Raw genomic sequence first — 22,315 nt, 5'->3', positions numbered from 1 at the left:
TTGCACTCTGTGTGCCTGCAAAACTTTCTTTGAAAACTTTTTGTCATTGTGAGCTTTGACTTTTTGTCTCTAGATTGCATCCGATAAATGGGATTTCCCCATCACCACCATATCCCTTTCCAGGTTTTATGCTCCTCACTTTGTCCTAAAGTAGCCTGAGATGATGGCAGATGACTCCTTTTGGCAGCTGAGATTCTGGGATACACTTAGGGCCCATTAGTGTCTGGGCAGGGGAAATTGGATCAACATGTTGGCTACAACAGCATTTGCTTAATTGTGTAGGGATTAGAGATAATGTCTCATGTGGTGATTGCTGTGAAAGGGGTCAACCGGGCAGAAGCTTCCTCTTTCTTCCTTCTTTCTCTCTCACCCAACCAAACTCCCTCTTATCCAAGGAAAGTTGGCCAGTACCGTGACACCTCATCCATCTGACTTTCCACAGCTTGTCTTCCCTATCTTCTCCCACACTGCTACCCCACCACCCCACCCCAAGGGCATGAGTTCAATCTCTCCCAACACCAGGCCCAGGCAGAGAGACTGAAATAAGAAAGTGGGACTGATGGTTTAGTTTCAAAAGCACCTGGACAGCATCCACGGCTCTGGACACATTCCATGGTGGAGCCATCCATCTTTTCCAAGGGTTAACCCAAACATCTGAGCAGGCAGATTCATCTCACCTTACTTCTAAACACATGACAAGATGGAGTGTTATTTTTATAGTGATGCCTTGTAAGAGCCATCTGGGAGCTTATCACCAAGGAAGATCTAAGCATGTAGGTAAGCGGGGGAGCTAACATTTATGAAAATCTACTGTTCATTGTCTAATACAACCTGAGAAATCAGTCAAAACACTCATCCAAAAATCTGCCTTGGGTCAGGGATTTAGCTCAGCGGTGCCACCACCTGCCTCACAAGCGCAAGGACCAGAGCTCAATCCCCAGTACCAGGAAAAAAAAAATCTGCCTTACTTGGGATAAATTATGGCTGATGAGGGAACAACAAAAAGAAGGAGAGTCTTTGAAAGGTGCACTAAAGACAAGCAGGTACTCTGACATGTAGGCTAAAGAGAACTCCTGATACAGGAGGGTGAATGACAAGGGAAACTTGCTGAACCAAATTTCAGTGTTAGAAAAGTTTGTAAGGGGAAGTCAGGGACCACAGCAGCCCCCAAATCTAGGTCTGGTGTGCACACCATCTTGGGAGCGGATTGGCCTTCCTGAGGGAGGGAGCCAGGACATCAGTGGTGGCTTAACTAATGGCATAGGCTCCCAATTACTGTAACCTCCCCATCAGGAGTAGGACCACTATGAACAAGATATGTGAAAATTGAGGCCCAAGGGCTCTCTGCAAGCAAGCAATACCTGAGAGCAGCAGGACTTTCAGAAGGAGAACTCTTGACCACCCCAAAAACAGTTAGTTGCCAATTCCTCCCATATGCAATTGGAGCGCTATGCTTGAGGGCACCATACAGCTATACAGTGTGCTGCCAGTGCTTTCTGGTGGGTGCCCACACTGGGGCACCCAGAATCCTCTTACTGGGGACTGCAGGAGGCAAGGAGGCTGGAAAGCAGACACTTGCTAAAGAAATCTCCATACTAGCCATGGAATCGTTCCAATCTAGTTTGTCCTCAACACCCAACACACACACACACACACACACACACACACACACACACACAATGCTGGAGAAAACCAGGTAACAAAATGCTTACAAAAACTCCCACCACCCAAAATCCAGATTCAAGTGGTACTGATGGAAAGAAAAGCAGAAGCTGATAAGTGAGATACTTGATATGATCAAAGAAGAAACAAGGAAAGATCAAAAGTGATGCATCTGAACAAATATCAGACTTAGATTACGATCCCAAAGAATATTCTTATAGAAATTAGAAGAGCTGGTGAGTACATGAAGGTGCCCAACAGGAGCCCCAGAAATTAAAAAGTCTATTGAAAGCTTGAGTGGTGTAAGTGACCAATGAGAACAGAGAATATCATGTCTAAAAGAAATGTAAGACACATGAGACCATATGATCAGAAATACATTAAAAACAAAAGTATATAGGACCACAAGCTGCTAGTGACACAAATAATACTGACATAAAGTTAATTGGAATTAGTAAAAAATTAGAAAAGAGCGTATAAAATGTGCTTGCAGAAAACATCCCAACCATGGGTGATTTAACACACAGGTAAGTGTAGCATATAAAACACGAATAGCCATTATAGAAGAACTTGTCCATAACACATCACAGTCAAAATCCCAGAAGTCCAACCCTAGGACAGAATCTCAAAGGCTGTTAGATAAAAATCAACAAATCACTAATAAAAACAAACCCATTCAGATTACAGAAGAGTTCTCAACACAAATGTGATAGGCCATGAGAATATCAGAATTTAACCACACCTTCAAACAAGTGCACTTAATAGATATCTATAGTTTCACCAAAAACAGAATGCACATTCTTCTCAGCAACACATGGAACTTTCCCCAAAATAGAGCACTTACTACTGCATAAAACATGCTAAAATAATCAAAATTGTCCCATGCATATTATCATATCATAGTGCACAGAAACTAGATATCAGTCGCAAAAGAAACCACAGAAATCATGCAAACATATGGAGATTAAACAATGCACTCTTGAATAATCAAGGAAGACATTAGGCAGTTCCTAGAATCAAAAGATAATGCCAATATAACCAGAATCTATGGTACTTTCCTACAGTGAAAGTAATCCTAAGAGGGAATTTTATAGCTATGAGTGCCCATATGCCTATATGCCCATATCAGAAAAATAGAGGACCAGGGATTTAGCTCAGTGGTTCTTCTACCTTCCTCTCAAGCACAAGATCCCGAGTTCAATCTCTGGTACCAAAAAGAAAGAAAGAAAGAAAGAACAGAGTGAACTCAAATAAATAATATATCTCAAGTTCCTAGAAAAATAAGAACAATTCAAATCCAAGGCTAGTACAAGGAAGAAAATTATAAAGGGTCAGACCAGAAATTAATAAAATTGAGACTAAAAAATAAAAAGAAATCAATGAATTGAAGAGCTGGTTCTTCAAAAGAATAAACAAAGTAGACAAATATTTAGCCAATCTTACCCACCAAAAAAGGAAAAAAAAAAACCCATATCAATGAAGTTAAAATTTAAAAAGCAAAGTCACAACTGACATTGTCAAAGTCCAGATTATTAGTAACTACTTCAGAAGAAATGGCTATATTCTTAGATTTCTATGAATTTTCAAAACTGAATCAAGAACATATAAAAACCATGAAGTTGAGGCAGTAATAAAAAAAAAAAACCTACCAACTAATAAAAGCCCAAGATTCCATATATACACCACTGAATTCTACAAGAATCTCAGGAGAGATCTTTCATAAAATTGAAAGGGAAAGAACACCACCAAACTCATTCCTGAATGTTAACTTACCTTGATTCCAAAACTTGAAAAAGACTCAAATGAAAACAAAAATTGCAGACCAGTCTTCTTAATGAATGGAGATGCAAATTTTCTAAAGATACTAGAAAACAAAATGCAACAAATCATTAGTAAGATCATACATCATGACCAAATAGACATTATCGCAGGGTCACAAGAGTGATTCAACATATACATATCAATAAATACAAAAATTACATAAACAGAATCAAGGTCAAAAATCACATGATCATGTCAATAGCTAGAGAAAAGGCCATTCATAATAAAGAAAAGCCCTGAAGAAAATAGATATAGAAAGACCTTTTATTAATATGATAAACCTGCTCCCAGCATTATAGTAAATGGGGAAAAGCTAAAAGTTTATCCTCTTCCATCAGAAACAAGACAAGAATTATCACTTCTGTTCAATAAAATACTCAAGACATTCTCCCAAACAATCAGGCAAGAAAAAGATAAAGGGATACATGTAGGAAATAAAGAAGTCAGACTATGTTTATTCACAGATGAAATGACCCTTTACATAGGCCCAAAAAATCCCACCAAAACTCCTAGAACTAATAACCAAATTCAGCAAAGTAGCAAAATACAAAATTAACACATAAATATTGACAGCATTTCCTGACTTCAATAAAACCACTCAGTAAAAAATTAGGAAAACAATAGCATTCACAATATTTTTAGGAAAAATTAAATACATAGGAATTAATAATAACCAAGCAAATAAAATACCTACAACAAAATGCCTGTACAACAGTACATGTGGAGTACTCTGAAAAAGGAAACCAAAGAGGACATCAGAAGTAGAAAGATATCCCCCTGTTCCTGGATAGGCAGAAACAATTTTGTCCAAATGGCCATAGCTCCAAAACTAATAAGCAGATTTAATGGAGCCACCATGAAAATACCAACAACATTTCTCACAGAACAACAAAACACACAGAAAATGACAACACACACACACACACACACACACACACACACACACAAAACTAAAATTCATATGGAAACAGAAGAGACCCTAAATAGCAAAAACAATCCTGGGCAACAAGAGCAAAGCAGGAGGGATCAAAATCAACTTTCTAGTGATAAAAACATCATGATACTGTCACCAAAACAGACATGAGGATAATTAGAACAGAAGAGAGGATGCAAAACCTAAAAAAAATGAGACTCCCATAAATGAAAGACCCAACCAAAAAATAGGCAACTGAAATAAACAGACACTTCTCAGAAGTATAAATGGCCAATAAATATATTAAAAAATGTTCAACATCTCTTCCCTGTAGACAAATGCAAATCAAAACACTAAGATTCCATCTTACTACATAAAGAATGGCCATCATCGGGAAATAAAAGAGTGACAAATGTTGGTGATGCCTGCGGAAAAAACGGAACTCTTCTACATTGTTGATGGGAATGTAAACTAGTACACCACTATGGAAATCAGTATGGAGGTTTTTCAAAAAAAACTAAAAATAGTAGTCCATTCTTCCCAACTATCCCCCTTTTGTGTATCTTTCCACAAGAGTAAGACACCATATTACAATGATATATGCATACCCATGTTTATAACAACACATTTCATGATAGCTAAGTCTTGGGAAATAACAAATAGGTGAAGAAAAAAGACAACTATATTGCTGGGAATTGGGAAAGAACTGCCAAAAACAAAAAACAAAACAAACAAACAAAAACAAAAAACTAGAAACTACAGAGAAATTGGAAAGATAGTCCACAACACAGAGAAAAGAGGGGAAAAATCTGGACTCTCTTCCCCAGCTCATGGATCATGAAGTAGGCAACCTCACTCCTCAGAAGCAAGGAAAGCGCACAGGGCTAGAAACTCTGGGGCAAAAACAGCCCATGTCTGTTGCAAATTGCAAAAAACAACATGAGGTTTTACTCCAAAGGGACTCCTTCCATGTAGCAACCAATAGCTGGAGAGGGATTCCAGTACAGACACCTGCCATTTTGCCAGAGTGCTTAAGCAGGTGCCATTGCAGGAAGAGATTGTTTAAATTTTGTACTCAGAAGAACTAAAAAACATTACAGTGCTCCCAGTGTTACCCTCCTACAGCAACTGACTGCAAGACAGTCAAGAGAAACAGCTGTGGGTAGGGATCACATTAGAAGGAGTTCACCTGAGAAGGCTGGGAAGGCTGTACCTCCCCATGAGAAGCCAGACCCAGCTGGAGTTGTGTCCAGTAATGGCTGAGTCTGAAAGTGTTGGCATTGAGTACTTGAACTTTTGCCTTGCTGCCTATATCCTGCACAGATCTGAAATCTGATTGAGCAAGGACTGGGGTAAACAGAGATGTCTCTGGAATAGTAAATGCACCTCACAAACCCACAGCCCAGAAGGCTAGGCAGAGAAAGTCAAGATTTGCTACACTTTAAAACCACAGATGCTAGGAGGGAATCACTCATTCAGAAATACAAAGAAAATGTTTGTACTTACTGTCTTTTATTCTTCTCTTTCTCCTTTCTTCTTCACTTGTTCATTAAGGTTTGAGGATTTTTCTTTCATCCTTTTCTTATTACTTTTTTCCTTTTCCTTTGTAATTATCTCAGTTTTTATTCTCCATGTTATTTCTTTTTCTAATCTTTTATTTCTTGCTTAGTTTTTTTCCAGTTACTTTTATCTAATGCTATAACTATCCCTCTACTCCTTAATAGGATACTTTATTTTACCTTTCTCTCTTCCTTCTTATCTCCCATTACATAATTTTTCTTCTGGTATGAGAAACTGAAAGTGTAATGAAGACCAAATGTATAATAGATACTGTGCAATAGGAAGAAAATGTTCAAAGGGCAAGGGGAACTGGAAAGGGGGTGGGGAAAAGGAAAGAAGGGAAAGAAAAAAATGAGAAAAGAAGGAAAAAATGGAAACAATGCTTTTGTAAATAAGGCAGGGGTGAAGAGCTTGAAGGGAGAAAAGGAGAATGGGAAAAAATAAGAACCAAGATGTGTCATGGACAGGTACAAATTCCCTATGATAAATGCAATCATTAGGGATACATAAAATGTACCAATAAACAACTAAGTTTAGGCCACACTTTATTCCAGGCAGATCTCAGTGTCCTTAGAGAGATGTTGGCCCAGGATTTTTCAATTACCCCCACACAGGAAATGTTGTAATATCCCTTCCTGAACTCTTAAGGGTTAAGTCTGTATCTGAAACCTTCTGGAAGAGCTTCAGGAACAGTTCCTTAGCCATAACCTGCTGGTCCATAGGCTGCAGAAGAGGAGGTGTATTAGGTGGGAGGAACACAACTGAGAGCCATGGGAATTCTACAGCCAATTGTTCTTCCAAATCTCCTGAGTGAGCAGGAGCTTTGTCCATGTTGAGAAGAGCCTTGAGTGGTAAACCTTTGTCCTCTACATATTTCTTAACAGTAGGACAGAGAGCCTCCCTGATCCACTCAAGAAAAAGTACCCTTGTTACCCAGGCTTTTACATTAGCCTATTCTTCATGACTTTATGTTTTCTGAGCACTCCAAGGGTCTCAGTGATAAACCAAGAGAGGATTTATTTTGAGGTCACCACTTGCACTGGCAACTACCGATAAGGTTCACCTATCCTCTGTGTGCTTGTGGCCTGGCATTTCCTTCTCTTCCTGGGTAATGTATGTCCTCCTGGGCATTTTCTTCCAGAAAAGGCCAGTTTCATCACAGTTGAAGACATGATGAAAGCAAAAGTCATTTCTCTGTGCCATCATTTTGAAGTTGAGCATGTAATTTTCAGCAGCCCTTTTATCAGCACTGGCTGCTTCATCAAGACTAGTTATGCTATGAACCCCAGTTCTCACTTTAAAATTGTGAAACCACCCCTTACTGGCATGAAATATTTCACCATCATCACTCATTGATGGATTATCCTTTATGAGATCTGCATTTATAGCCCTAACTTTTTCACACATTATAGACCCAGGGTATATACTGTCATCTGCCTTTCATTTATCCAGACTAATAGCTTTTGTACCTAGTCTAACACTGGTGATTGTGACTTGCTAATTGAGTAACACCTTTAGCAACACTAGCTTCCTTATACAAATCTTTTCCCTTGAGATGGTGGATTTCCACATGCTGTACATTTTAGCAAGATCAGTCATATGAATGCCACTCATATTTCTCCACAATTTCCTTCTTCTTTTGGATTGTGATTGCTTTCTTTACCTTCACTTCCTTCCTTAGCTTTTTTTCTAGCTTTATGGGACCTTTTTGATAGCAGTAATCATAGCAATTATATAAAGCTCTGACTGAAACCACATCCATACATATGAGCATCTCAGCTCAGACTGACACTTACATATGATTATATACACTTTTCTAGCATCTTGAGTCTTTGTTTACAACTGCACAAGTGGCTGGCATTCAAGTTGTAACTCAAGACTTTGGTAGTAACTTAAAATTAAAATTCAGGTCTTAATCCAAGTTGTTCATAGGTGAGGCCAGTCATAACTCGAAGGTTCACTGTAGCCTCTTCCTTGGAGATCAGGGATTTTCTATAGAACTATGGAATTCTAAAACATGCTGAAATCTTGGAGATGATCTAATCCAGTGGTTTCCAAATGAGGTTTCCCTTTGGAATCTGCTGGAAGATTTGCTAAATAACAGAGTAGCAAGACTGAAAGACTAAAGCAGAAGAAGCCCAAGTTCAAGGCCAATCTGTTCCATTTAGTGACTTAGTGAGACCCAGTCTCAGAATCAAAAGGGGCCTAGGATGTAGCTCTGTGTGAAGGTCTTGGGCATAATACCCAATACTACCTCCCCAAAAGAGCCAAGGGACTCTCTGTGAAGAACATGATTACCAGAGACCAGAAAGACTAACCCAAGGTGATACAGCTACTTGCATAGCTTGGATCTGGAATGTCCCAATGGCTCCTGTATTAAAACTTGATCTTCACTGTAATGTCAGTCGAGGGGTCTTTTCTCCAGGTCTCAACTGTCAAACCAGAACAAAAATAAAAGAACAGAGTCACAAAGACAGTGCAAAGCTAAAGTAAATTCAATGCAAGAAAATCAGAATAAAAGCTCTTATATGGAGGAGGGGTCCCAGACTGAAAGTCTTCAGATTAAGCAGCACTCCTGCTTTATTGCTTTTTGCTTGACCCTTGTTCTCCCCCTTATTGTTTATTATTGGCCCATTTTTCTCTGAGACCCTATTCATTGACCCAAGGTTGTCTGTGTCACAATTATCTGTAAATTTCTAGGTGATTACCCATTTCTTCTTTCAGTTGTACCCTGTTTCCCATACTCCTAGCCTATTTAGTGCTGCTTATTTATTCCCTCTTTTACCTGGCATTCGGCTCCCTATTTTGCCTTGAACTTTCATCCAGGGATCGACTTTTGTTCTCTCCCTATCTGTGGGGTCTGCTGTCCCTACATTCAGCTTGGTGCTATTGGTGTAGGTGGAAACTTTAAGAGGCCAGGCCTAGGAGGTCTTCAGACCCCTGGGGGCATGCCTCAAATGGGATTGGGGATGAGGGACTCTTCCTCCCTCTTCCATTTCTGCTGTGAACAGCCTCCTCTGTGTCCCACCACAATGTGCTGCTTCACCACAAGCAACGGCAATGGGACCAACTGGCCAGGGACTGAAATGTCAAAACTATGAGCCAAAAAAAATTTCTTAGCAAGGTGGTGTTAGGGAAATTGAACACAGGGAATTAAAACTGGGCCTCATCCCAAACCTTCCTCTATTTTTTATTTTGAGATAGGATTTCCCTAAGTTGTGAAATTGCCTAGGTGGGGCTCAAACTTGAAAGCCTCCTGCCTCAGCCCCCCAGAGTGTTGGAATTAGAAGCATGTACCACCACCACCACCCCACACACACACACACGGATCTGCTGCCTTCAAATCAGAGTCACATGTTATCTAAATCAGTCCTGTAAAGTAAGATGCCACAAGTCCATGGGAAAGAAAATCTTTGTGCTATTATTTTTCTAGGATTGCCTAAACAAAGTACCACAAACTGGGAAGCTTAAACAAGTACATTTATTATCTCACAGTCCTAGAGGCTAGAAGTCTTAGATCAAGGAGTTGGTTCCTTCTAAGGCCTCTCCTCAACTTGTAGAGGAAATTCACCTTCTCCCTGTCTCACCCGGCCTTCCTGTGTGTGTGTGTCTATGTCTTAATCGCCTCTTCATACGAGAACACTAGGAATACTAGATCAATTATTTTAACCTAATTAAAACCAAGACTCCAAATGCAGTACATTCTGTAGTACTGGGGTTTAAGACTTCAATGTGTGGATTGGGGGGGGACATAATTCAGCCCTTAATACTCTCTTAATACTCTAGCTCAGTGGTTCCATTACCTGCCTTGCAAGCACAAGGACCCAAGTTTGATCCCCAGTATCAAAAAAAAAAAAAAACAACAACAACTCTCCCTACTTAAAAGTGCTGGAATTGCTACTCAGTTTAAATTAAAATCAAGATGATTAGGAATTGCAAACTGTATATTCAAACTTAACATTAACTAGGTATTGCAAAGGTTCAAAATGTCTTTGAGAAAACTCCTGTGCTCAATTTTACTATCACAGGATGTTGTAATTCACAAATAATTAATATTACCCCTTCTAATAAAAACCTTACGGGTTTTGATTTTTTTAAATGAAACCTTTAAAAAGGAGCTGCTGACTTGAAGCAACAACCCTCCTGATGGTTCAGTGAAATCACCTTTGACCTTGTTTGTATCTCCTAAAGGCAGGATGCTGGAGGTCTGGAGATGATAATCTGTTTATCAGTGAAATAAACTAAGAAATAATGTGTGAGTAAAGGTCAATGTGTTCTCATTCTCTCAAATTCCTAGGGAAACACAACAAATTTGACAATCCAGCCAGTCTCTGCAGCAAGAAAAGGATATCTTTCCTTTTTTTGTAAAGAAGACTGTGCCAACATAAACTTTTGCCTCTTGAACACAAGAGCAGCCCATGGAAGCACTGTTATCTCTGACCCCGAGGCATGTTTTTAAAAGCACTGGATCCCCTTCACACAAAATTAATTAGTATATTTTCAAATCATTCTTGAATGTCCTCGTCCCCTACTTCCACCCACGGTTTGCTAAACAGAGTAGTTGTACAAGTCCAGCTGCGCTGGAGGCTGTGGTAAGAACGTTCCATTAGAAGGGTACAAAGCTGCAAAGCCCCAGTTTCTGATTCATTACTCTCTGTGATTCAAGGCAAATGACTTCAACTCCCTAAGCCTTCATTTTCTCTGTTTAAGACTGCGGGGTGAAGCGGGACATAGAGGTGAAGGCTCATCACTCTAAAAGGTTTAAACCAGAGGATCCAGAGTCTGAGTCTAACCTGGAAAATAAGTAATTTAGAGAAAAACTGGCTCAAAATTAAAATGAAATAAAAGTTCAAAGGGCAAAGGTTGTAGCTCAGTGCAAAGGCTCTGGGTAGGCTCAATCACAAGTACAAAAGATAAAAATAAAAAAGACTGCAGGAAGAGACTCAATGACTTCTTATGTCTCCATGATAACCTTTTTATTCTTGTTTAATTAGAAGGACAATATATGTGATCTTGAAAAAATGTATTAAGGAGGAAGAGGAGGAAACCAGCAAGAAACGAATGGGCTTTGCTTGATATAAACATTGCAGCCAAGAAGGTAGCTAGGGCAACTTCCAGCAGACGTACAACCCTGAGGCCCTTGCAGCATGTCACAGGTGGAGAGCAGCCCAAGCTGCAGACACAGAACTGGGGCGAGAGCCCACATCTTCTCTCTCAAAGCACAGTCTGGTCACTCTCTCCCTGCACAATTTCAGAAAGTCACATTAACTTCTCTGACCCTCCATTTCTTCATCTGCAAAAGGAAGACGCTAGATGAGATGGTCTTTCTCTTCCCTGGCACTGTGCTAATGAGGCAGCTGGGTATTGTTAATTGATAAGGAAGCATCTCAAAAGAGGATCTACCTGTATTTCATTAAATTCCATTTGCAACACCTTTATAAATGCTGAAAAGAAACATATTAGGAGATGTTGAACACACGCATATTGACTCCAGACGGTATTGTGAAAAGGACAGAGTCTGTTGCACAGATTTAAACTGGTGACCATAAGAACTGGGAAGCTCATAGTTTGAAATCTAAGGCAGTCAAAGTTTACTGGGTATCAGAAAAAGTAAGAGTATTTTCAATGGAAATTGAATGCTAAAAGAAACATCATCATAGGAAACAGACATTCTGTGGATTTGGGCTGAATAACAGGAGGTACAGAAAATAAGAAAACAAAAACCAAAGGTGAAATAGAGGACATGACTGGGAATGTCACCGTGGGGCTGCGGAGTGGAAGGAAGAGATGTGAAACTGGAGCACCTGCTGGATCTTACCCCAGGACTCTAAACACACCTGTGTTTTGGTCCTTGTTTTTTTATATGTTTTCAATGCAGAACAGAAAATACACAGTTCCATATACAAATGATACATATATTTGATAAATGATGTTGACACATCAGCATCACCCAAAGTACTTTTGGATTCCCTCTTGGTGTTATATATTCTGTGGGTTTTGACAAATTCATTACATGAGTTTCCCTACTGCAGTGTCATATAAAATAGTTTCTCTGCCTGAACAAACCCTTGGGTTTGTTAGTCCTCCCTCCTTAGTCCCTGAAAGTCATTGATCTCTTTACTCTTGTCACAGTGTTCCAAAATATCACATAGTTGTAATCATACAGTATATATCTTTTCTGGATTGGCATCTTTGACGTGGTGACTCAGATGAGCCTCTGGAGGGTATCTCAGACCCAGACCGTAGCACCAAAGTAGGTCCCAGGGAGAGCCATGAGTTCCAGACATGCCAGCAGCAGTGGAAATGAAGAGATAGCAGAGTTTCCGGTATATTTTGGAGGTACACAGGCAAGGATACAATGACTAATTGGTAATAATTAATTACACAGAGTGCTAGTTACTAATTTAAGGAAAACAGGAAAACGAAGAAGAGAATTGGCTCAGTTTGGAATCTGCAGATTTTGAAGGCTTCCATGCCAGTCCTGTTGCCCTGCATCTCTAACCTGTAAAGGGAATCAGGGCAATTTACAATGTCCTCATTCAGCATCATCTGTTGATAAAGAGAGAAACGCACCCAAATTACTGCTTATCAAACAAAGTTAGTGGTTTTTAAATTTCAACTTTTAATTTTGAAGTACTTACAATAAAATTGTGTTGCTAAGTCTTTCTATATAACTTTCACCTAACTGCCCTAAATGTTGCCATCCCACAGAACCACAATACAACTATTAATCATATTCAATATAGTATGGTTATCAATTGTACTACTAATTAATATGGCTGATAATTGTATTCATAATTGTTTACATAATATTAATCCATAACATTAATCAGAATAGTGCATGACACATAGCAGGCATGCAATAAATTCTTGAAAAAATGAGTAAATGAGTGAAAGATTGAGAAATATTAGAAGGGGAAGAAAATTATGTTTCCATTCTATAGCATGCACCGTCAGAGGATAAACTGAGACCATTACCTGCACTATCTCAGGTCATCTTCATTACTGCCTGTGAAACCAGCAATTAATTATCTCTGATTCCATACGAGGAAATTAAAGATATGGCCTTTTGCCCATTAAAACATGATAAGTGGATTAAAATTTTTTTAAATTCAAAGAATAAGTACTACTTAGAGACAGACCATAGGGGGAGACTCACTTCATCCACGAAAGCATGGGAGCAAGGGTCTGTTTTCCTATGGCCACATCTCACCCAGCAGGACACAGCATACCGAGAACACCAGTTCCCAACACCTGCAAACCTCTCTACAGTCCTGTGACATCCTGGAGCAGCTGCTCAATAGCCTGCTCACTGGTCAAAGGAACCTTTTCAATTATAACAGAACCAAGCCAGCCAAACTACCAAGGATGGATTTGCATTTAAGGACTCCCAACCTCTATTACCCTTCCTCAGTTTAATTCCCATCTCTCCATTAAAAAGCATTTTACAAAAACCCACTGGCTCCAGATCCCAGCTTCTTCCTCTGTAGCTCAGGCACACCTGGCCTGAGTCCATTCTCCGTGGCCCAGCTAGTGATTATTGACAAACAGTGGAGAAATGTAACTTCTCTGCAGCTCTGATGCAATATAGGGTGAACTTCTTGTCCTGGATCATTTTTTATCCAAGTTGTGAATGTGTGGTTACATCAAAACAACTTCTGCTACCACCTATCTATGGTCTCTATTTGGTATCCAATGCCTTTAAGCCATCTCTAAGCCTTGAGAAACTCAATGGGAACTCCCCGGTGTTGCTTTCTGGCCCCAACTTTTCCCTTCCATGCCTCTCCAGAGACAGAAATCATTCCCATCTCCTGTTTACCTTCGCAGGCCCTCCAGACTCCTGGAAAACAGCAGAACCAGCCTAGGCTGATTCCTGAATATAAACATGCCTCGGATAAGAAGTGTGCATTTCATCAATCATGGCTTCCTGGTAAAGACACTTGACACCAAAAACCAGATCTAATAGTGGAGATATATTAGGGGAACTGTGGGCCAGGGTACCAATATCCCGTTCAAAGGCACACTTCCGTGGCTACCTTTCATAGCCCCACAGTCCAGGGACCACACTTTCAACACATGGGCCCTTGAGGGACATTCAAGATCCAAATTATTGTGCGCGTGTGCGCACACACACACACACACACACACACACACACACGCACACACAGCTTGCTTCTGGTCCTGTGATTCCACGCCATGCTAGTGAAGAGATAGTCTGGACTCTCTAAGACTTCTTCTCCCTCCACTTACCAGCCACTTCAGATGACAGAGGTCCTCCATCTGAATCTAAGCAACAAAGACAAAGTACCCTTATTAGTAACAGCATTCAATCTGTGCTTCTTGTTCACTATGTAAAAAACACACAAAATGCAAGCAATGCAGCAAGTGTCTCCTACAACCATCAGGCATCTGTTCGGCCTGCTTCCTGAAACTGAGACACATGTCGCTTTGCATGGTGGGGTGTAAATGGGGAGAACAGATGCTGTCAACTCGGGTATGTTAATAACATTGCCTCAGAGTGTAGTGAAGTAAGTCAAGCTTCTGAAATGGAAGCTAATTCAAAATTACTAACAAATGCATAAAAACAAAGAGACAATGATCCTTGGAGTTTTGCCCTTTCTACAAGCACACCCTAGAAATCCAAATGAAAACTCAGAAATTAGTCTGATCTGCCCACTCAGTTCAGTACAATGCTCTAAAAGGAACCAACAATGAAAAGCGATTTTAGATAAAAGAGGAGGCAGCTCTAAATAGCAACATGAGCATGGCCAAGGGACACAGCTGAAAGATTTTTCAGTCCAAGTACATCTTTGAATTCCATTTCAAGTTTTTGTAAAGGACCTGGAAGGAAATATTGGACATGAAGAGAAAAAAGTACGAACAAGAGCATAGTTAGCTAAGAGAAGGAGCCAGCTACAGAATGGGAAGCCGTTTGTAAGCACAGCTAAAAGCACCTATGGGTGGCAAGCTGAACTTAAGTCAGCATACAGCATGGGTCCCCCAGTTGAAATCCTGGCTTTGTTCTGATACGAATGAAAAAAAGCTTAAAACTAAGGAACTCCAGGGATTCTCTGATAACTTTCTCCAGAGATTAATGCTGTCAATGGAGTATCCAGTTCTGAACACTAGAAGATTCTGAGTCCATACAAAAGGTCAAAGCTTTAAAATAAAGATCCTACCATAAAAGATAGAGGAAACTGATTAATTTGCCTTGAAAGAGAAATAATAGCTGGGGTTTGTAAAAGGAAGTAAGATCTTAAAATCATCTCTCTTCTCTACGAAACACTCTCAACACCATCTCTGCCTCCCCTTCACCCAAGCAGACACCAGACCCTACTCACTTTGGGAAAACTCACCATTCCCTGGCACAAGGGCTGGAACACTCAATTACTTCCTATAAACCTTCTCCGATTCCTCCATTTGCTTGTATAATGTGTCCCCTCCCACCATCGGGGCCCCCACAGAGTGTGAGCTTTCACAGGATCCACTCCTTTAATTCCAGGTCTCATGAATGCTGGATAAACATGTGTGGAATTAATTCAGTTTCAAAGCATTACCTGAGACTTTATTATGGATGAAATAATATAATGAATAATATGTAGGGTACAAAGGACTTAAATTTCAAAAAAATCAAATAATGAATTTTCAAGACTATAGTCTACTAAGCAGAGTGAAAATGATCAAGATACTATATATATATAATCAACCCCGCAAACTGAATATAATCACTTTGTATCACAAACATGTAGTAATAAAATGTAAATAAGTTTGCACTGGTTCATGCATCATAGATCATGTCTGAGTCATATTTGGGGGTTGGCAGGTTTGAGACAGGGTCTTGCTATATAATTAAGGCTGGCCTCAAACTTGCAGCAATCTTCCTGCCTCAGCCTCCCATGTGTTGGTATTACAAGCATGCGCCACCACACCTAGCCATGGTCATATTGTTATCATGGATGGTCAGACTTACTAGATTAGTAGGTAGAGTAGAGATTATGAAAAATAATGTGTATAAAACATGTCAGCCTAGTACCTAACATGAATAGTTCAATGAATAGCAGCTATTACTATTATTATGCTGAGGTTAGCAAAGCATTTGACTAGCAATAATAATAAAGCAATGATTATGACTTACTGAGTATTGCTATAGTTTGGATTATCAATGTCCCCTCAAAAGGCCCATTTCAGGGAGAGTTATTTGTTTTTGTTTGCTTGTGGGGTTATATTCTGAGACAAGGTCTTGCTACATTGTTCAGGCTGGCCTTGAACTCACTATGTACCCCTTGCTGGCCCGAACTCATGATTCTCCTACTGCAGCCTCTCCAGGGCTGGAATTACAGTTGTGTACACCATACCCAGCCAGGCCCATGTGGTAAAGGCCAGGTCCCCAGGGAGGCACCAGAGGGGTGTGAGGTGGGACTCAGGGGGAGGTCTGAGGTCATTGGGGGTGTGCCCTCAAAGGAGACAGCAGAACCCCAGCTCCATCCTCTTCCTGGCATGACATAAGCGATTGTGCCCTGCCACATGCTCCCTAACATGGCCGTCTGGTACCCCCACTGCAAGGGCACCCAAAAGCAATGGGTTCACCCAACCACAGACTGAAACCTCTAAAACCATGAGCCAGAAAAAAAATTTTCTCTTTATAGTTGAATTTTCTCAAGTATTTATTATGTGCCAAGACCCCCACAGGGAAAGCATGCTGTGTAGAATAGTGTTCCCCAAAATCCATGTCACACCCTTCTTTGGAAATAGGGTCTTTGCAGATGAAATCAAGTTAAGATAGTTACAGGGGTTAAAGTGGGCCCTAAACCTGACAAGTGTGTTCCTTTTAAAGAGAGAGAAGTGAAGACACAGAGGAGACACAGGAAAGAGGTCCATATGAAGACAGAGGCAGAAGTTGGAGCTGTGCTACCACAAAGCAAAAACTTCCAAGGAAACCCGAGAAGCCAGAAGAGCAAGGAAGAATTCTTCCCCGGGGACTTCGGGGAGACACACAGCCCAGCTGACAGGGGGTTTTCACTTGTAGCCTCCAGAATTGGGAGAGAACAAAGTTTTGTTGTTCAAAGCCACCAAATCTGTGGCAGCCCTGGGAAACTCCTATGGTATGTATTCTTATACTCATTCACGATGAGGACAGAGGCAGGAAGCAGCAGAACCCAAATCCCAGCCAAGGATCTGTCTGATACACACACTTGCCTGGTAAACTGGCCCACAGATTTATAATACCTGGTTTGCCTTATGCCATCCAAGAATGCCAAAATAGTCTAATGTCAACCTGAACAGGCCTCTAATGATGTCACTCATTTGTTGGTTTTTGTAGAGGTGAGGAAGAGGCCTATCCCAGACTTGTTCACTGACAAGTGAATATTGTCAATAATAGCTAATGTTTATGTAGGACTTAATGCTAAGTACCCTTTAAACACTTTATGTATAATAACATTTACTTCACAACTCCAGTGTGAATCAATATGAAGACCAATCACAAAAAGCTAATTCTTCATTTCTCTTTATGCCCCATACCCCTATGTTGTGACTTTACAGCTCCTCCCATGAGAAAGCAATAGAGCCTCTTTCCCTGTCCCAAACCTGGGCTGGCTCTCTGACTTGCTTTGGCCAAAAAAGCAGTGTAAGTACCTGTGTTTCAGAAGTTCTCCTCAGCCTCAAGACAACCTGCATGCTTTCCACACTGAAAACTGGCCCAGCTTATCCTGCTGGAGAAGAGGCCAAGGCTCTTCAACTGCCCAAAAACAGAGCAGCCTTGTCAGCCTGATGCTGACTATGGCCAAATGAGGAAGCCTCCGTCACACTAGAAATGCTGACCCCTCCTTATGGGCCCAGCTCAGATTATCAACCTGCAGAATGTAAATTGCATAAATGATTATTGTTTGAGCCACTGTCTTAGTTGCTTCCTCATTGCTGGGACAAAATACTCGATACCCACAAGTTAAAGGAGGATAGGTTTATTTCAACTCACAGTTTGTAGAGGTTTAGTCCACAGTCGGCTAACTCCAAGGCAGGGCGGTGTGGCAAGAAGGAATCACAGAGGAGAACCAGCCCATGGCAGAGCAGGGAGGAAGCAGCAAAGCAGCAAGCTTCCCTTTCCCTTTAATCCCGTCTAGGCTACAAGCCTATTGATTGGTGCCACCATACCCAAGGTGGGGCCTTCCCATTATCCACACCGAAAACTATGTTAAACCAATCGGTGGACTAGTTTAACTATCACACCCTTAATCCCAGTACCACACATTCTTAATCCACATTCACAAACCTATATCCAGCCACCTCCGAAAAGCTCCACCTATGAGCACATGAAGCCCTAGGGGGACATCTAGATACTAGCCGCAACAACCACTAAGTTTGAGGTGATTTGTAAGCAGCAACAGGTGATGGACCTGGGTACACTCCTTATATCTGTGCATTGTTATTAATTTCCCATTTTACACACAAAGAAACTGAGGTACAGGGGGGTTTAATAAAAAACCAAAGTCATTCAGCTGAAAGGTGGCAGGCCAGGAATTTAGTTCCATTGAACCTGGCTTTGGAGTTTATTCTCTTATCACTGTAACATCCAACATTGCAATCATTTCTGTGAGGTCACAGAATAACTGTTACAGATCTGATGCCACCATCATGGGCCATGTTTCCGGGTTCTTCCCATGTCCATACCCCATCTTAAGTTTCCTTTTCCCCAAGATCATGTCAGTATATAGAATTGAAACCTAAAGCTCCTGGAAGGCTCCCTCCTCAAAAGGCAATGTGGCTTGCAATAGGTTCCATGCTATAGATACGTGCTAGCCCAACCCCAAACCTTTAAATAAGGCAACACTTCCCTTCCTCTCTCTCTCTCTCTCTCTCTCTCTCTCTCTCTCTCTCTCTCCCTCTCTCTCTCTCTGTTCTGCTCCTTCTCTCTCTCTGCACTGCCCTCCTGAATAAAGTCTGCGGTCGGACCTCTCGGTGTGTGGCTTGGTTGTTGAGGGTCGTTGTTCCCTTTCAATAACTGCTTGTAATATTGGTCAGTGACACCAACAAGGAGTGGTGACTGATTAATATCATAGATGACAGATTAAGATTCAGAATACACTCAATAGGTTCTATAATTTCCATCTAAAATGCCTCCCAAAAGTTTCACGTTTGGAGGTGGGGCTTTCGGAAAGTCATTGGATCACTTTTCATTAGCGGACTAATCCTAGAAGAATGTCCTGTTAGGAGGCTGAACTGAGGCACCGTGTCTTCACACTGGCTCTTTCCTTCCTTCTGCATACAATGAACACCTTTCCTCCATCGTCACGTTTGTACCACGGAGCCAGCCACCCACTGACTGATGAATCATCTGAGCCAAAAATGAACCTCTTCTCCTTTTATTTGTAGGTGTCAGATATTTTGTCCCAGCAATGGGAAAGATGACCTGATACAATAGGCACAAGCTGAAATATTCAACTGTAAGACAAACCTTTGCCAATCATGACATATATATATAAAATACAGTAAAACCACCTTTCATGATTGCATTAGGCAAAATATTGCTTCCATTCGTGAACTCCATATCAAGCGATGAACATGACCACAGCCATCTTCCCCAGAATTGAGGAAAGAATTAAGTTGGTGAACTGAGGTACCACTGTAATAAGTAACAATATCAAATAATATAATATCATAAAATGCAAACTCCGGCATCTGAATTTTTAAAATACATAAGCAATGACTAGGGTTGTAGCTCTGTGGTAGAGTGTTGGCTTAGTATATACAAGGCTGAGGATTCAATCCCCAGCACCAAACAAATAAATAAAAATGCACAAATGAAAAATAGGGGGGGTTAGACTTAAAGTAGCTAATATGCAAAATTAAGAGGGTTCAAAAGTAACCAAGACATGTGTAAATACTAAATAGTTTCTCTGGTGTGAATAATCTGCAATAATACAGAAGATCCTAATAAGATTACTGACATTTAGAAATTGGAAGAAAGAAGCTAAAGGTGTAGGGAAGGTGTGATGGGTAGGGGAAGGGTAATAAGGGAAAAGAAAAAAATGTAAGATAATGAAAAGATGGAAATAAAGTGTTTGTAGACGGGGAGGGGAGGAGGGGGTGAAGGGAGGGCAGGGACAAGGGGAAAAAATGAGAACCAAGACTTGTCATGTAGAGGTACAAGATCCCAACAATGAATGTAACTGTACTGTATTCCTAAAATGTACCAATAAACTCAATTAAAGCTGAAAAAAAAAAGTAACCAAGTCTGAGCAAGGACCACCGTAGGATGCCTTACATTAATGAGTCCAGCATCGAGGTCCCAGCAGACCACAATGCCATTCCAAGCAGCATGGTTGGGGATATTCGTCGACTGGAGTAGAACAGTGTCACAAGTAAAGGTATTTAATCAGACAGGGGTCAGGATGGGTAAGGGTCTAAAACACCTAAAGGCTAGTCAAAATGTTGAAGAGGAAACAGCCTGACTCTGGGGAGGTGACAGAATCAGTCATCGTAAGGGTGCTGGTTTTTTGGAGGCAAGCAGAAAACCCTTCCATCCTGCCTCCCACTGCCCCTTCCAGCTTGCTCTCTGGACTTGTTCTTTTCCATCACCCGATCAAATCTCCAGTGAGTCCATTGCTTTTTCTGGTCCCTCTCAATCAACTGGACAGGTCCGTTCCAGTAAGTACAATGCAACATCAACACTATAAACTCATTTTCTTAGGCTTCTCTCCTCTTCCACGGATGTGGTGTTGGAATGCTGGGGTCATGTCCCACAGTGATTAAACCCTGGACAGTGGAGGCACAAGCTAATTTATTTAAAAGCTATAAAAGCAAGGAAATAAAGTTCCTGCTAGTCAGGAGGGGGTTCTAAGTTGGATACCCAAGAAGGCTCTTTGTCTAGGGTATTTTGTTTAGTTTAGTTCTGTTTTGTTTTGTGTTTTGGTACCAGAATCAAACTCAGGACGTCGCATTTGCCAGGCAGGCACTGTGTCACTGAGCTACTTCTGTGGCCCCTGGCTAGGGTTATTTTTTTTAAAAGGCTATAGAAGGGAGCTCAGACTGTTGTGGAAGTAATACAATCTTACCCTATAGGAGGCTACATACATTTTTGCGGTCCAGTCTACACAGCGTTCACAATGTGCACACAGGGCCCAAGCACCCTTGCCTGATCACGCGCTGGGCAAGTCCTAGGCAACAGAAGGACACCTGGCAGATGTTTTTGTAAGACTCCCTGTCACGGCACTCCAAAAATCTCTTCAAAGAAAGAAGTGTCCCACAGCTGGTAGAAGATGGCAGATGGAAGGACAGGATTCATCGCCTCCTGCCTATGTTCACAGCGGGATCAAACAGCCAGCTTCAAGCTGTGACACACCTGGAACCCCGTGACTCTTCTCAGTACTTAGGTCCCTGGCACAATTCTGAGACTTCCATCATTAGGCGTGGGAAAATGAAACTCGTAACGACAAAGAGCTGTCATTACACAAGTGTCGGCACAGAAGCGGAGCGAACGCAGCACCCATACATTGCTAGCGGGAATAGAAAATGGTACAACCTCTGGACAAGATTTTTTAAAAGTTTAACAAATATTCACCATATCCAGCCATTCCACTCTCAACTATCTACTCAAAATTAAAAATACACCCACACAAAGACTTGCAGATGAATGTCTGTAGCGGCTTTATTTGCATTTACTTCCACAATAGGAAGTACTGAAACATCTATCTGCTAAAAAACGGTGGTACATCCTTACAGTGGGATAACTACCAGCACAGGGGCAGGAAAAGGGGTTACCAAGCAGCATGAGGAAAATTTGGAGGATGAAGACCGTTTAGTCATCATCGTGGTGGTGGTTTAAGGATGCAAACACGTTGGGACATCAAATTGTACAGTTTAAATATCTGCATGCCCTTTTTACACTTTGATAAAGCTCCTAAAGTATGGAGAGGGAAAATATTTCCACATATAAAAGGCAGAATCAAAAAAGGCTGTCAAAGTTCTGTCGGCAAAGAAGCACCAACCAAAGCAAGGTTGCCCGGCTGCCTCGCGAGGGATTCTGAGGCACGTGAGGGCCAGGGCCACGACAGCCGCCCTGCTGTGGGTCAGGTGGCGCGGGCGAGAACGCGCGACACCGCGTGGGGCGGGGCGGTCAGAGAACCGAGCCAAGCTGGTTCCTCGCACTTTGTCCCGGGGCTTATGGCGAGGCCAAACGACCCTGGTTGTGTGCTCTTTCTGAACAGACCTGAGCATCTTGAGGGAGGGCTGCACCTGGTGTTCTACGTCTGAACTCGGTGGCGTAACAGAGCCATCAGAAACCTCCGCCCCACTGCCGCGGAGATGACACACGGGGAACCCAACCTAAGACTCGACCTCCTCCTTCCAGGCAGGCTTCCGCCC

Source organism: Fukomys damarensis, unplaced genomic scaffold (genome assembly GCF_012274545.1).
Source record: "Fukomys damarensis isolate Sample0158 unplaced genomic scaffold, DMR_v1.0_HiC HiC_scaffold_18, whole genome shotgun sequence".
NCBI lineage: Eukaryota > Metazoa > Chordata > Mammalia > Rodentia > Bathyergidae > Fukomys > Fukomys damarensis.
The sequence above is the reverse complement of the archived record's forward strand: the minus strand, read 5'-3'. Positions refer to the sequence as shown.